Source organism: Sapajus apella, unplaced genomic scaffold (assembly GCF_009761245.1).
Source record: "Sapajus apella isolate SASKATOON/1434 unplaced genomic scaffold, GSC_monkey_1.0 scaffold29, whole genome shotgun sequence".
In the NCBI taxonomy this organism is placed as follows: Eukaryota; Metazoa; Chordata; class Mammalia; order Primates; family Cebidae; genus Sapajus; species Sapajus apella.
This window is the reverse complement of record NW_022436969.1, coordinates 9,594,631-9,611,945: the sequence shown is the minus strand read 5'-3', so window position 1 is coordinate 9,611,945 and position 17,315 is coordinate 9,594,631. Positions and strand designations below refer to the sequence as shown.

The following is a 17,315-nucleotide window of genomic DNA, read 5'->3' as shown; positions in this document are numbered from 1 at the left end:
TGCGCCCGGCCCAGAAATTTATTTCTTACAGTTCTGGCCACCGGAAAATCAGAGATCATGGTGCCAGCAGACTCAGCGTCTGGGAAGGACCTGCTTCCTGGCTCACATCTGGCCTTCTCATTGGATCCTCACATGGTAGGAAACACTCTCTGGGCCCCTTTTCCTCTTTTCTTTTTTCTTGAGACACAGTCTCGCTCTGTTGCCCAGGCTGGAGTACAAGGGCTCAATCTCTGCTCATTGCAACCTCTACCTCCTGTGTTCAGGGGATTCTCCTCCCTCAGCCTCCCGAGTAGCGGGGATTACAGGTGCATGCTGCCATACCTGGCTAATTTTTTTTTTGTATTTTAGTAGAGACAGGGGTTTCACCTTGTTGCCCAGGCTGGTTTCGAACTCCTGAGCTCAGGCAATCCACCTGCCTCGGCCTCCCAAAGTGCTGGGATTATAGGCGTGAGCAACTGTACCTGCCCACTGGGCCCCTTTTCTAAGGGCACTGATCCCATTCATGAAAGCTCTACCCTGGTAACCTAATCACCACCCAAGGCCCTGCTTCCTAATACCACCACACTGGGGATTAGGATTTCAACATACAAACTCTGGGAAGACACAAACATTCAGTTCACTGCATCGCCCCAAGGTCTCACTGCCTCCATAGGAAAGCACTTGGTAAGTGTTGTGTAGGGCAGTGGTGCGGAATGGTGGGTTTTCTCTATGCTCAAAGCACAGGTCTATAGGCTTGGGCTCCATTCCACAGTCTGACTTCTCCTCCCTGCTCCGTTTGGCTCTGTGGCTGCTGACAAGCTCTGTCCACTGGCGCCAGCGCCGGTTTCAGAGGTTGTTAACACTGTTGGGGTGTCCTCTATAAGAAGGGTGAGCCACCTCAGGCCCAGGAGGCCCAGTGATCAATCAGGCACGTTCTCCTTCCAGGGAAGGGACGCCCAGCCATGCTCCCTATTCCTTATTCCTTGCACGGACTGAATGTAGCAATTCTTTCCTAACTGCTCACCTGTCCGACCCCCAACCCACAGAGATCTTGAGGGCAGTGATCGAGTCTTATTTATTTATTTGTTAATTTTGTTGTTATTGTTGGTTTTGGGTTTTTTGTTTGTTTGTTTTTGAGACAGAGTCTCACTCTTTCACCCAGGCTGGAGTGCAACGGCGTGATTTTAGCTCACTGTAACCTCCGCCTCCCAGGTTCAAGCGATTCTCCTGCATCAGCCTCCTGAGTAACTGGGATTACAGGCATGCACCACCATGCCAGGCTAATTTTTGCATTTTTAGTAGAGATGGGGTTTCACCATGTTGGCCAGCCTGGTCTTGAACTCCTGACCTCAAGTTATCTGCCCGCCTTGGCCTCCCAGAGTTCTGGGATTACAGGTGTGAGCCATTGTGCCTGGCCTGTGTCTTATTTATTTCTGCATCCCGGTATTTAACCTAGGGTGAGTGTTTAAGAGATGTTTCTTGCATGAAGTGATGCTAGTGGCCATTTGCATCTGTGAAAAAAACAAAACAAAACAAAACACTTGCCTTTCTTTTTTTATTTTGAGCCGAGGTTTTACTCTTATTGCCTAGGCTGGAGTGCAGTGGCGTGATCTTGGCTCACTGCAACCTCCGCCTCACAGGTTCAAGCGATTCTCCTGCATCAGCCTCCCGACTAACTGGGATTTCAGGCGCCCATCACCAAGCCTGGCTACATTTTTGTATTTTTAGCAGAAACAGGGTTTACCATGCTGGCCTGGATGGTCTTGAACTCCTGACCTCAGGTGATCCACCCGCCTTGGCCTCCCAAAGTATTGAGATTACAGGCATGAGCCACTGCACCTGGTCAACACTTGCCTTTCACGCGAACCATTTATTAATGAAGTAGTCACTGAGCCCATCCTATGGATGGATGCCGGAGTTGTACTGGACATGCAGTCCCTCCTCTCAAGGAACTTCCAGTTAACAAATGTGACAAATAGAATCAGATAACTTAATCAAAGTGTGTTGACCAGTGGTGGCCTCATGATGGGGACTAGACCCTCATCTTCATCAGGCACATTGGGAGAAACCCAACAGCATCAAAGTCACGTTGGATGTTGTCGTGGCCATTGATAATGTATGGTTAGCATTAGGTCCCGTGCAGGTGAAAAACAATGGTTGGCCTAGCCATTTAGTGCCTAATTGAGTTACATCCTTTGTGTATCTCAAAGCATTTTCCATACAGGGGAGAAAGAGACTCCAAGCATTCAAGTCAAAGAGCTTGCCATCTCAAACACTTTTCCATGGTCTCCCCTTGGTGATGAAGACAACTTCTTGTCTCCTGAGTCCTTCTCTGTTAACAATCTTCAAGAAATTGTCTAAACAAGTTGCCGGGGACATGGGTGTGATGACCGGGGGGCATGTGAGTTTATGTCCTCCCAAACAGACTACCCTTGACAAGAGATGCATTGTGTGACACCAGCAGCGAAACTTGTAAAACGTGTTCAAAGCTCAAAATGTATCATATTTTACCTGAGAAAATAAGCGATCGTATGAAACGTGCTGGAGAATGCGCCCTACTGCCTCTGAAAAATAGAGTGGAGAGCAAATTTTGTCCATGCCTTGCCAGCTTTCAGGAGGGAGACGCAGGCAGGGGGCTCTTTCTTTGCTCAGCACCTCACGCCAGGCCTTGCCTGTGACAGCCCAAAACACGGCTGTGAATAGCAGTTCTATCACAAGGGTTCTCAAATACGAAAGTCGAGTTGGAACAAAGAGCAGGCACCAGCCAGACTTCCTCTGTTAAAGATTATCCAACGCGTCACCTGGGTGCCAACATTCCCATAAATCCCAGCAGCTATAAGCAGCTCTGTCTCACCTAGTGTAACTGGACGGCTTTGAAACCCTGCCGGAGACCTCGTGGCATTCCGTGAAACGACCTCATCACAGGGAAATGAACTTTATCTTGAAGCCTGTAAGTGTGTTTGCTTGAAAGATGATTTACCACACTCAGCAATGACCAAATTTCCTAAATTAAACCTGATCCTCTTGTTATAACTCCGAATCTCACAATCTCATCGAGAGGAATAGATCAGCTAGGGAGGTGTAAATCTCTCTGGGATGGCCTTTCAGTGAATCTGAAGGCTGATTCCCAGTTGGGCAGAAGAAAAGATAGGAAGGTTTCTCACCGCAGACAAGCAGAAAGCAGTGCCTGTCAGAGTGACAGATTGAGGGAAGCTCCCTCCCAAACTCTGCCCTATCTTCCTCCCTCTAGGTCCTAACTTTTTGTCTCTTTTTCTTTTGGAAAGTGAGGCTTTCAAGGGTTCATGATTTGTGATAGAGAACATTAGCACCCCTTTCTCCCTTTTGCTTATGTTTTGTTTTGTTTTGCTTTTTTTGAGACAGAGTCTTGCTCTGTCACCCAAGCTAGAGTGCAGTGGTGTGATCTCCATCTCAGCTCACTGCAACCTCCGCCTTCCAGATTCAAGCGATTCTCCTGCCTCAGCCTCCGGAGTAGCTGGGACTACAAGTGCCCACCACCACACCCAGCTAATTTTTGTATTTTTAGTAGAGACGGGGTTTCACCATGTGGCCCGGGCTGGTCCTGAACTCCTGACCTCGTGATCCATTCGCCTCGGCCTCCCAAAGTGCTGGAATTACAGGCATAAGCCACTGTGCCTGACCCCCTTTCTCCCTCTTCTAGGCCAGTAGGAGAAGCCCATCACTGTGGGCAGCAACTGCACTGACCTCTTAGAGCAGCCAGAGCCTTCCCCAGCCCGGTCTTCCTTACTCTCTTTGCCCAGTCCCCAGTGGCTTTCAACCATGCAGCCTGATTCTGAGAAGAGAATGGCCCACATCCCTTGCTGAAATTTCTTCCCTTTGCTCTAATTGCTCCAAGGCACTTAACAATCCTGTTAAAGGATAGGGACTAATCCATGGAAACCATTTGGGAACACATAGAAGACAACAGAATTCAAAAGCAGGCCGGAGGCAGGGTGCGGACATATTCTGAAAGATTGTACAGAAGGTGATCTTCGAGACCCCAGCAGTGAGTATGGCTTGAACAGGCAAATATAAGTTGTTTTAGATGAAGCACACGTCATGCCATAGCTAGATGACAGGTACACACCAGTTTTCTAGGCCGTGATCCTTTGTGCTGTTGTGTTGAAACTTGTGCCAGAGCTGGTTGTTTAAAAGTAAGAGTCGGACACGGTGGCTCACTTGTATAATTCTAGCACTTTGGGAGGCTGAGGCGGGCAGATCTCTTGAGGCCAGGAGTTTGAAACCAGCCTAGCCAACATAGCGGAACCCCATCTCTACTAACAATACAAAAAATTAGCCAGACATGGTGGTGCACACCTGTAATCCCAGCTACTCAGGAGGCTGAGGCAGGAGACTTGCTTGAACCCAGGAGGTGGAGGTTGCAGTGAGCCAAGATTGCACTACTGCACTCTAGCCTGGGTGACAGAGGGAAACTCTGTCCCCCCCCCAAAAAATATTTATATAATAAAACAAAAGTAGAATCAGGCCAGGTGTGGTGGCTCATGCCTGTAATTCCAACACTTTGGGAGGCCAAGGTGGGAGGATTGCTTGAGGCTGGGAGTTTGAGACCAGCCTGAGCAACATAGAGAGACCCCATCTCTACAAAATCAGCTGGGCATGGTGGTGCACACCTCTGTCTCAGCTACTCAGGTGGCTGAGGCAGGAAGATCACTTGAGCCCAGGAGTTTGAGGTTGCAGTGAGCTATGATTACACCACTGCACTCCAGCCTGGGCAACATAGTGAATGCCATCTCTACCAAAAAATTCTTTTTTTTTTTTTTTTTTCTTTTTGAGACAGAGTTTCGCTCTGTTGCCCAGGCTGGAGTGCAGTGGCACGATCTCGGCTCACTGCAACCTCCGCCTCCCGGGTTCAAGCAAATTCTCTACCTCAGCCTCCCAAGTAGCTGGGATTACAGGCATGCACCACAATGCCCAGCTAAATTTTGCATTTTTTAGTAGAGATGGGGTTTCACCATGTTGGCCAGGCTGGTCTTGAACTCCTGACCTCGTGATCTACCTGCCTTGTCCTCCCAAAGTGCTGAGATTACAGGTGTAAGCCACTGCACCTGTGGCAAAAATTCTTTTAAAAAAGAAATTAGCTGGGTGTGGTGGCATGCACCTGTAGTCCTGGCTACTTGGAAAGCTGAGGTGGGAGGATTGCTTGAGCCCAAGAGTTCAAGGCTGATTGCATCACTGCACTCCAGCCTGGGTGACAGAGCTGGACCCTGCCTCAAAAAATAAAAAAGTGAAGAAGAAAAGTAGAATCAAAGCCCTGTGATTCTTGAATTGGGCAGCAGGTTTCAGGGAGAAGCTGGATCTGAGGACCACAGAGGTGTCTTCCAGCTCTAGAATTCTTGGTACCTTCAACATGCATAGTCGTGAGTGTGAGTGGACACTGAGCGCCCTATGGACATTGTGCTGACCTGAGATCACTTACTTTCTTAGCCGATGAGACTGCTTGTTACAGAGGACAGCAAGGATTTCAGTCAGACACAGCTGGGAGGAAATTCTAACTCTACTCTTACAAGCTTACAAGCTTGTGCTATTTTGGATATGTGACGAACTTAAACACTTTGCAAAATCGGAATAATGATGCCCTCTTTCCAGAGCTAATTTATGGGAAAATTAAGATAACATATAAAATTTCAGGGGCTCCATAAATGCTGGTTTCTTTTTTTCTTCCCGTCTTACTCCTCTGGAGGAATTTTTTTCCACCTGTAAACTTTTATTTCGCCTAGCTGGGACTTCCTTTCTCACTTCCCCCACCTACCCCAAGTTGTCCCTGGTCTCCGTCTGAAGGACCCAAGTGTGTGTACGGAAAGATTAAGCTGTCCTTTCTATAAAGGAGAAACGTATTAAAAATGGGGCACATCAAAAGTAAATGTAGGTGACAAATGTTTATATTTGGAAAGTGTTTCTGCTTTGATCCTGGTTTCTATTTTTTTGAGAGTTTGACGAACGTGCCCTCTGGGCCTTGGTGTCAAACATCTTCAGCCAGCAGAGCACTTTACTTGACGGGAAACTCATTTGATCCTGCACTGGTTGCTCCCCACAGTCCGGGAGATTCAAAGTCACAGAATAGAACTCTCCTTGTCTTCCTGCCACTCTGCTCAGAGCCAGTGTGACTGGGCCAGGGATGGGCCATGCCTGCTTTGTGCTGCTCTTGGGACTGCAAAGCCAGAGACCAATGGAGGCCTTCCCTGGCTCTGCTCTCTGGAGGATACTTGGCCATCATGAGTGGCGATGTCATCCCCTGCCTCCCTGCCTCCTCCATGAGCTTGCATTGAGCTTTTCCTGAACAACCTCTGACCCAGCCACTTTGGAAGATGCCAAAAGTGATGTCCCCAAGGGGAACTTCAGCATTGAATGCTAAGGAAAGTCTCCACACAGTCAGCTACTGAACTGATTTTTCCGGGGTTTCTTGCCACATCTTGCCCAATCCTTGCAGGCAGGTTATAAAAAGCCTCCATGTTGACCAGGCGCAGTGGCTCAATGCTGTAACCCCAGCACTTCAGGAGGCCGAGGTGGGTGGATCACCTGAAGTTGGGAGTTCAAGACCAGCTTGACCAACATGGAGAAACCCCGTCTCTACTAAGAATACAAAATTAGTCGGGTGTGTGGTGCATGCCTGTGATCCCAGCTACTCGGGAGGCTGAGGCAGGAGAATCGCTTGAACCCAGGAGGCAGAGGTTCCTGTGAGCTGAGATCGCATCATTGCACTCCAGTCTGGGCCACAAGAGTGAAACTCGTCTCAAAAAGAAAAAAAAAAAAAAGAGGCCCCATGTGTTCGATGGCTTAGGGTGACAGGGGTGTGCCACAGCCTTGTGCTGTTTTCAGCACGCCAGTCAGAAGGACGTGTGGCCAGCTGCACCGCTGATTTTCACTGGGAGGTCTCCTTGTTCACTAAGTGGTTTCTTCAGTCCAGACCGATTTCTTCCTACTTTTGGACCTTTGAACTGAAAATAGGAAAGAAGGCTATTGGGATGGCATCCACTGTTTCTGCCAGGGTCACTGTCCAACCAGGTAAAACAGGACCTGCTCTGAGTATTTCCAACAGAGTGATTTCCATGCCAGGAACTGGTTATGTGGGTGAAGGAACGGCTGAGAAGCCACATCGGACAGTGAGACAACAAAGAGGTTGGCTACCGTAGGAAGGCTGGAGGGACAGAGGAGGAGGTCGTATTAGTTGGGTGTAGGGGTCATCTAGCAGAGGCTGGGACCACCGTGGGTCTATCTTGCAGGAGCCTGAGCCCTGGACAAGATGCATCCCCTACAGTGCAGAAGGAGCCAGGAGAAAGGTTCCTCCTTCCCCTCCTCCCCATCTCTCACCATTGGGCATCGCTAAATCTGGGCAGAAGCCATTGGTACAAGTCCTGGGAAACAGCCTGCAGGGGCAGCCACTCACTCACCAAACAGTAGGGAACAGTGGTCCCCCTGCTGCTTAGAAGCCTGCTCTGGGACTTCTTCCTTCTCTGAAAACCAGAAAGCAGCAGGAGGAGGGGAGAAGGCCGGGATCCTGCAAAGAGAATGGCATCAGTGGCCTGTGCGCAGCACGGTCAGAGCTAACCTCCTGTGTGGGGGTGCTTGGCAAGCCCCGCAGTTCTCACAGCACCACTCATCCCTAAATAACTTTGGGGCTTTCTCAACAATAGCTGTGGCCTACTGCTCTTTTCCCTGAACTGCTGGCATAGGCAGGTGTCATTTCCAAGAATGGTCTGGGCTGGGATTAGCAGGCTATGAATTCCCCCGGGGTCACGGAGAAATGTGCCTCTGACATGCCTCGATAACTAAGAGGCACCCGTGTTTGGCTCCGTATGGTACATGCTAGGTTGTGGTGACGCTTTCTCTGGGTATGAGAACATGGTTGATTCTGGAAATCTCCAGCTTAGTCCACAACTCTTACGTGATTGCTCTTATGCGGCTTTACAGACACTGCCTTCTTATCTTGATGTGTCTTGTGAGAATATATTTTTTTGAGAATTGGGGGTTGCTGAGCAACCCTCTGGAAATGCGGGCCTGTAGATTTTATGCTTCTGGGTCACCCTGGGAAAGATGTGCTGCTGCCCTGGGCCTTGGCTCCCTCTGACAGATGACAGTTCAGGCTTTCATTTCTTCACTTGAAAAACTGGTTGTGGCCGGGCGCAGTGGCTCACGAGGTCAAGAGATCGAGACCATCCTGGTCAACATGGTGAAACCCCGTCTCTACTAAAAATACAAAAAATTATCTGGGCATGGTGGTGCCTGCCTGTAATCCCAGCTCAGGAGGCTGAGGCAGGAGAATTGCCTGAACCCAGGAGGCAGAGGTTGCGGTGAGCTGAGATCGCGCCATTGCACTCCAGCCTGGGTAACAAGAGCGAAACTCCATCTCAACAAAAAAAAAAAAAAAGAAAGAAAAATGGGTTGTGGAAATATGAGCCAAGAGATTTCAAAGTATTTTGTAAATTGCTCAGGCATTTTACTATTATTACTCTTTGAGATGGAGTCTCACTATGTTGCCCAGGCTGGTCTTGAATTCCTGGGTTCAAGCAATCCTCCCACCTCAGCCTTTCAAAGTACTGGTAAATGCCAATGAATAGATGAATGAATGAATACATATACAAAATATCTGCCCTCAAGGGGATAGTCTAGTGGGAGCAGCAGATAGACAGATAATAGAATAAATATGGTAGATTTTTTAAAAAAAATTTTAAATTTTTTATATTTATTTTATTTATTTATTTATTTATTTATTTTTAAAAATGGGGTTTCACCACGATGGCCAAGCTGGTCTTGAACTCCTGACCTCAAGTGATTCACCCACCTCGGCCTCCCAAAGTGCTAGGATTACAGGCGTGAGCCAACACACCCAACCCAAATTTTTTTATTTTTTAATTTTTAGAGACGGGGTCTCACTATGTTGCCCAGGCTGGAGTGCAGTGGCTATTCACAGGCGTGATCCCATTACTGATCAGTATGGGAGTTATTCTTTTCCGTTTTTTTTTTTTTAATAGAGACGAGATTTCACCATGTTTACCAGGCTGGTCTCGAACTCCTGACCTTAGGTGATCCACCCACCTCAGCATACCAAAGTGCTGGGATTACAGGCGTGAGCCACCACACCTAGCTGCACTCGAGTTTTGACCTGCTCCGTTTCCGACCTGGGCCAGTTCACCCCTCCTTAGGCAACCTGGTGGTCCCCCGCTCCCGGGAGGTCACTATATTGATGCTGAACTTAATGCGGACACCCGATGGGCATAGCGCACTACAGCCCAGAATTCCTGGGCTCAAGCGATCCTCCCACCTCAGCCTCCTGAGTAACTGGGACTACAGGCATGTGCCACAGCACCCGGCAGATTTAATTTCCCTAGTTGAGATGATTAAAGAGCTATTGTTGTTTTAGGTGGTGATAAGTAAAGAGTCCCACGACAATGTGAAAAGCATTTTCAGTGGGTTTCTTTTGCAACTTTAAGCGAGGTTTTATGGTGTTTTCTTAAAATCAAATACTTCTCTAAAGCAAATAGCTTGACATTTCATATCACGTGATAGGTTGGGGCTATAAAAAGAACTGAAGGGTGATTCCACATCAATTGTTGTAAACTCAGTTTGCATGCAAAGGTGTGTGGGTTCATAACAGATCAGAAAAGTGATCTGTCAGGCTGTAGTTCCCACATTTTCCCCATCTAAAATTCTTTCTTTTTTTTTTTTTCGAGATGGAGTCTCACTCTGTTGCCCAGGCTGGTGTGCAGTGGCATGATCTTGGCTTACTGCAACCTTTGCCTCCCAGCTTCAAGTGATTCTCCTCCCTCAACCTCCTGAGTAGCTGGGATTACAGGCATGCACTACCATGCCCAGCTAATTTTTGTACTTTTAGTAGAGACAGGGTTTCACCATGTTGCCCAGGCTGGTCTCAAACTCCTGGCCTCAGGCAATCCGCCTGCCTCCGCTTCCCAAACTGTTGGGATTACAGGCGTAAGCCACCATGCCTGACCCTCATTTAAAATTGATAATGATTGGCTGGGCGCAGTGGCTCACTCCTGTAATCCTAGCACTTTGGGGGGCTGAGGTGGGTGGATCACCTGAGGTCAGGAGTTCAAGACCAGCCTGGCCATCATGGTGAAACCCCATCTTTAAAAAAAAAAAATTGATAATGATTATTTTTAAATTTTTCTAATCATTGGTCAATGATAAGCACACCTCTAGAAACATTTCAGAGGATTTGAAGCATGGGCCATTGCTAAAACCATTTAAAACTAGGACAAGGCCGGGAGTGGTGGCTCACGCCTGTAATCTCAGAACTTTGGGAGGCCGAGGCAGGCGGATCACCTGAGGTCAGCAGTTCAAGACCAGCCTGGCCAACATGGTGAAGCCCTGTCTTTAAAAAAAGAGAGAGGGAGAGAGAGAGAAAACTAGGACCATTAGTTCTGAAGCAGAACTTCTGTTTTCATAGCTGGGGTCATTTGAGATATTCACCTCGGTCCTTCTCTGTTGCTGTCTCTGTGCATTCTTCTAACCTGATTGAAGCCCACTTAATGGGACAGCAAATTCATCTAAGTCTCCAGGTCTCATCCCATCTCCTCGTGCCGAGCTAGGTCCCTGACACATGCTAAGTCCACATGACATGGTGATTGAATGAGCGCATTAAGTATTCTCATTCATTATTGCAAGCAGCTTTGCAAGTACTCTTCTATTTATCTTGTAATGGCCTTGAATTGTGCGTAAGAGACAGCAAGTAGGTTTCTGCATGAAGAAACAGAGACCTTACTAAGCTAAATGGATTGCCCAATATGACATAGCAAAGGGAGAGGGAGCCAGGCTGTGGGCTCAGTCTCCTCACCTTGACTGCAGCCATTGTCTTTTGTTAAATAACCAAAGTAGCAAATGTTGGCTATAAACTCTCCTAACATATTTGGTTAATTATGAAACTTGCCAACTAAGAGTAGCATCAAAACTATTGGACACTTTACTGTTAACCTCTCTTGAGAACTCATTTTTGGAAACAAGATGTTAAAACCCTCAATGGCTAGAGAGAAGAAGAACCAGCTGACATGCAATCTGTGCCTAGGTATTAAAGCTTCTCTAGTACCTGCCCGCTCTCCACTTTTTTTTTTTGATGAACAACACATAAATACCAGTAGCAGTATGTCTAGGATTGTAAGTCAATTGTCTATAATATAAGAAGCAATAAAAAAAAAAAAAAAAACCCGGCACTTTGGAGGCCAAGGCGGGTGGATCACCTGATGTTGGGAGATCAAGGCCAGCGTGACCAACACGGTGAAACCCCATCTTAAAAAAAAAAAACAAAAAACCCGGAAGATAGTTCGAGAAAATAAAAGTGTTAAATTCATAAGGAAAGAGGTCAGTGGTAGGTCTCTACAGAAGGGAACTAATATATCCTTCTTATAAGGAAAAGCAAAAGGAGAATCAGGTTGTGGCTCTGCCCTGGAGGGCAGCTGAAAGGCCAGAGTTTAAAAAAAGCAAGTGAGCAGAATGAACCAGTCAGCTGTCCTAGAAAAGTGTGCTGGCGGCAAGAGAGAGAGAAAAGAAAAGAATAAAAATCTACTGTCTCTATACTTTTTTTTTTTTTTTGAGTTGCAGTCTCGCTGTGTCACCCAGGCTGGAGTGCAGTGGCACGATCTCAGTTCACTGCAACCTCCACCTCCTGGGTTCAAGCGATTCTCCTGCCTCAGCCTCCTAAGTAGCTGGGATTACTGGTACGCACCACCAGACCCGGCTAATTTTTGTATTTTTAGTAGAGATGGGGTTTCACCATGTTGGTCAGGTTGGTCTTAAAAAAATTTTTTTAAAGGCTGGGCATAGTGGCTCAAGCCTGTAATCCCAGCACTTTTAGAGGCTGAGGCAGGAGGACTGCTTGAGGCCAGCAGTCCAAGAACAGCCTGGGCAACATAGTGAGACCCCATCTGTATAAGTAATACTACTAATATGTATATAATCTATATTATCACATGTCACATATAACATGTAATATAAGATATAATATAGTATATGTTATATATGAACTTGCCAACCGGGTTGTGTGTGTTTGTGCACTGGCATGTGGATGGGGCCTAGACAGTCTGTGGCGAAATGCGAAGCCTTTTTAGGTTGAGTCATTCTTGGTTCAGGGCACTTCATATAATGTGGTCACCATCACTGTACTTTCTGAGATTCTCATACAGGCTGGAGAAGTCTTCAAGGAATGAGGCTTCCTTTACAATCAAAAGTATGACAGCTTTGATGGGCTCGACTCTATATGACCAAATTATTATATGTCATATGGTAATATTATATGAGATATATTATGCTATATTATTACATGTCTTATATAATAATATGTTAGTACTGTATATTGTTATATATGGAAATTTTTTTTTTGTTTTTTGAGATGGAGTTTCACTCTTGTTGCCCAGGCTGGAGTGCGGTGGTGTGATATTGGCTCACCGCAACCTCCGCCTCCCAGGTTCAAGCAATCCTCCTGCCTCAGCCTCCCTAGTAGCTGGGATTACAGGCATGTGCCACCATGTCTGGCTAATTTTTTTTGTATTTTTAGTAGAGACGAGGTTTCTCCGTGTTGGTCAGGCTGGTCTCGAACTCCCGACCTCAGGTGATTCTCCCGCCGCGGCCTCCCAAAGGGTTGAGATTACAGGTGTGAGCCATCGTGCCTGTCCTGTTTGTTTTGTAGCAGTAAAGTAAGTGGCAATAGAAAGATCCATATGTATGAATGACTCAGAATTTTGGAAAATCATCAGGGAGCATCCCGACGCCTGGTAGACAATGGATAACCAGTGGTCTGGAACAGCTGAGTTGTTCATTTGCTCATGAGCAATAGTAGGCTGTTCTACCCCATCCTGGAAATGATTCCAAGGGGAGCAGCAGCCATGTGGCCATGGGGACCTCATCACTGTTCGCCTTTTTATTATCAGGTAACATTATGGTCCCCATTTTACAATCGGTTCTGGCTTTCAAATCAAAAAAAATGTTTGATGTATTTTTTGTGGGAGGGGCTGTGAAATGAACTTTCAGAATGAGGACTGTAATACAGAAAGGCCGAGAAGATTTGCTCTGTGGTTTTGAAGGTAAATCTTTCACTTCTGCGCTTAAGTCTGTTCTTTTTCTTTTCTCTCAAAAGTTCGGCTGCCTGACAACTAGTCAGATGGGTCAATGCCCAATACCTGAGCATGAGAAACACAGGTTTGCCAAGAGGGTTCTTCATGGTGGTCAAAGGAGAGGAGGCCTGATTTTTTCTCTGCCCTATCAACTTGAGCTGTGTCTGGAGTGGATGTGAACACTTTTCTCAGTGGGATTCGGCTAGGGGGGAAACTAACTCTTCCCCATCCTCCCACCCCGGGGATGCTAGCAGGGAAAGACTAAGGGCAACATGGTTCCCATGAAACGCAGCTCAGCTCCAAGCTGCTATTTACAACTAAGACCTATTTCCATTCTAACTTTGTATCTCTTCTCAAAAGTCCTAAGGGCTGTTGCTGTGTTTGTGAGTTGGAATGTGGATGGGGGACTAGCCTGCGCTGGTTGGGGCAGGGGAACAGGAAGCCTCTTTAAGCTGAGTCATTCTTGGTTCAGGGGACTTTGTACAAAGAGGTCACCATCACTCTACTTTCTGAGCTTCTCATATAGGCTGGAGAAGGATTCAAGGGATGAAGGTTTCTTTTCAGTCAGGAGTATGACAGCTTTGATGGGCACGACTCTATACAACTTTTTTTTGACTCGCTTGAGGTTTTGTAATAATCCCTTTAGACCAAACCACCAGCATTGTGGTAGTCTGACTTATACACAGGCCAACACCACTGATTTTTATCCTGGAGAGCTTATGATGAAATCTCGTGTTTCCAGAATTTAAAATGAAAGTTCATCATATTCTTCCAACCTAATGAGGAAAACTGGCTTCTTTTCTGGAGTTTTCTTTTTGCTTTTTTTTTTAGAGATGGGGTTTCACTAGGTTGGTCAGGCTGGTCTCGAACTCCTGACCTCAGGTGATTCACCGCCTCGGCCTCCCAAAGTGCTGGGATTACAGGCATGAGCCACCACGCCTGGCCCTTTTTTCTGGAGTTTTAAAAAAGTTTTATTTGATCTTGTGTTGTGTCTAGAGAAATTCAGTTCTTTTTTTTTTTTTCCCCCAAGAGGGAGTCTTGTCTGTTGCCCAGGCCGGAGTGCAGTGGCATGATCTTAGCTCACTGCAATTAACTTCCTGGATTCAAGCAATTCTCCTGCCTCGGCCTCCCGAGTAGCTGGGATTATAGGCGTGCACCACCACACCTGGCTAATTTTTGTATTTTTAGTAGAGACAGGGTTTCACCATGTTGGCCAGGCTGGTCTTGAACTCCTGGCCTCAAGTGATCCACCCACCTTGGCCTCCCAAAGTGCCGGTTTACAGGCGTGAGCCACCACGCTCAGCCTGAAATTCAGTTCTAATGAAAGATACTATCCAATTAAAAAAGGGGAAGATAATGTTAGAAATCCTGTCACTTCTGTAGTTATTTTTAGCCAAGTCTTTTTGAACTTTCTAGCCTTCCAAAAACCTAACACCACAAGGAGAAAATACCTAGAAATCTCTTGTTTCTTGACGTTTAAGCCCATTGTCTCTTTGGGAGCAATTCATGTCGAAATTTAAGAGTGTGATTAGGATCCCTGGTCTTTCTGTGGGTTTCATGCACACCGGGAATGGGGCTATGGAAACCCATGTGCTGAAAACAACTGTAGACAAGTTGGGTTGGAGAAGCTCTGGAGCAGAAAGTCCTAGCTAAAAAAAAAAAAAAAAAAGCAAACAGCAAAAAACCCTAGAGATTTCAATTCTCTTTTTTTCATGGAATGGAGTGGATGTATGGGTGGGGAAGAGGTAAAATAGTGGGGAAAGGGTGGGGATCTAATGACTAAGTTTAATTTGACTTTTGGAAATTTATTAACTTGTTATTGGGTTGAAGTTCTAACCTGAGATCTAAGAGTCTTCTTCAATCGTATGGATGATTTGGGGGCGGGTGAGGTGGGAGCTCCGTTAGTCATCAGATTCAGTTATCAAGAAAGCTCAGAATTGGGCAGGGAAGAGAATGTGGCTCTGTATGTGAGTGTCTTCTGCTATCTGCACCCCTGACATTTGGACTTTCTATTGTTCTCCTTCTGAGATTACACCTTCTCGCCCACCCCCCAATCACCTTTTAAGTGTCTCTGTTCTTAAATTCCTCTGGAAATAAGGCTCTCAGAGGGACAGGCAGGCAGCTACAATGTCTGGATAGCTTGCCTCCAGGTTCTCCCCCGCCAGAAGGCGGTGGAGATAAGAGTGGTGGCCACCCACTCAGCCCTGCCCTGTGGAGCCGACCAGGCTTTGTTGGCCGAGGGGACAGCTGGCCGGTGTCTGGCAAGAACAATAAGGAAGAGTAGATCAATCGGGTCGCGCAGGCTCTGACCTGCAGAACTCTTTACCGATTGCTCAACTCTTCCCTTTCTTCCACTCCAAGGGACAAAAAGGTTAGGCTTTGCGTCACAAAATTCCCCTCCAGTGGGTCTCTACCCCAGGTCCCCTTTATACAGCTGTGGAGTCTCCATGAAGACCCAGACAGATGTTCCCTCTGGTTGCCAAGTTTATGACTTTCCTAGGGACTGCCTCCCTTGTAGAGGCGGCCTCCCTTGTTGACAAGTCTAACAGCCATGCTGGGTGGAGGTGAGGGGCAAAGATAACAGGGCCAGAGAGAATCCCCCAGAGCCCTGGAAACGGCAGCTCAGCTCGAAGCTCAGTGAAGGACGGAGTTGTTAGCAAAAGCAAAGCCTTGTGAAGGATCTGGGAGTATTTGCCAGATGAAAGGTGCAATGTTCAAAAGGGATTTCATCCTGAAGCAGAAAGCATTTAGCAGCTGTCTGACCGCTCATTTGGAGGAGGGGGAGATATTATGCCAATTAAGTCCAGACAATAGCATCTTGTTCCCCTTGCAGTGAGCCCTGATAAAATTGCCTGTCCAGGGGAAGGAAAGTATTTCACTCTCTCACCTTTGAACAAGGATAATCCTTTCTGTATTTCCTCTCTTGGGGAGGGTGTCCTTTGTTCTTTTGCCTCTGACCCATAGCTACTTCTCACGTTCAGTTTTGGGGGAAAGAACTTGGAATTTTTTTTTTTCAGTCTCCGTAGAGACTGTCAAAAATTGCCAATGCTGACTATGTTGCAAGTCCTCACAGCGGGTTATTGGAAAAAGTTTTCAAATAGCAATAATCGTGCCTTGGAGAAACCTCATTGGCTACGATACTGCCACTGCACAAAGCTAGGAATTTTTTTTTTAAGTGTGTGATTAAATGACTGAGCTGTGAGACAAAGGAGGACCAATCTTAGGGATTCTGTAATCAGTAAAACCAGGAGTGATGCCATGGGGACCTCACATGATTCTCATTCCAGGCTGGGGTTGTGAACACTCTGGAAGCTCCCTTCTGTCCTTGAGGGATTCCTGCGTGGGCCCCTCAACACTGACTTTTTTTTTTTTTTTTTTTTGAGATACAGCCTTGTTCTGTTGCCCAGACTGGAGTGCAAAGGCACTTTTGGCTCACTGCAACCTCAGCCCCCCTGGGTTCAAGCGATTCTCCTGCCCCAGCCTCCCAAGTAGTTGGAACTACAGACGTGCACTACCACACCAAGTCCGGCTTATTGTATTTTTAGAAGAGATGGGGTTTCACCATGTTGGCCAGGTTGGTCTCGAACTCCTGACCTCAGGTGATCTGCCTGCATCAGCCTCCGAAAGTGCTGGAATTACAGGTGTGAGACATGGCGCCCAGCCTCAGCACTGACTTTTGTGAGGCAGGTCTACTGACCATGGGCAGACATGAAACTCTGGAGAAGATCTTTTAGATTCAGGAGGCCACCAGCTACCACTCCAGTGCCCTCACTGCAGGATAGAAAGTAGACAGGGAAGTCATTGCTTTCCAGAGTCACTAAACTTGGAAACTGGGAAGAATCTCAAAGCTCATCAAGCCCAGTGTCTCCTCCATTTTACAGCTGAGGATGCGGAGGCTGGAGCCACCTGAGCGACTTTCCCAAGGTGGAACCGGAAGTCAGCTGAATGAGTCTAATACGCTTCCCAGCACACAGTGGTGCAGTTCCAAAATGTGGCAGACTCCACTGCCCAGGCACGGTGGCTCACACTGTAACCCCAGTACTTCGGGAGGCTGAGGTAGGAAGATCCCTTAAGCCCCGGAGTTTGATACCCACTTGGACAACATAGTGAGACTCCTCAAAAAAAACCAGAAGTGTTATAGGTCCCAGGAATGTTAGAAAACAAAAGCAAAAGAGGCTGGGCTCAGTGGCTCATGCCTGTAATCCCAGCATTTTGGCCAAAGTGGGTGGGTCACTT

At 47.0% G+C, this 17,315-nt stretch overlaps 1 non-coding gene across 1 annotated transcript; it reads right to left on the bottom strand.

Moving 5' to 3' along the window:
- Positions 1–16,096: 16,096 nt before the first annotated feature.
- On the bottom strand, positions 16,097–16,237 carry LOC116561616. The gene has a single exon (XR_004273516.1). It is a non-coding gene; the product is annotated as a U4 spliceosomal RNA (small nuclear RNA).
- Between the last annotated feature and the right edge of the window lie 1,078 nt (positions 16,238–17,315).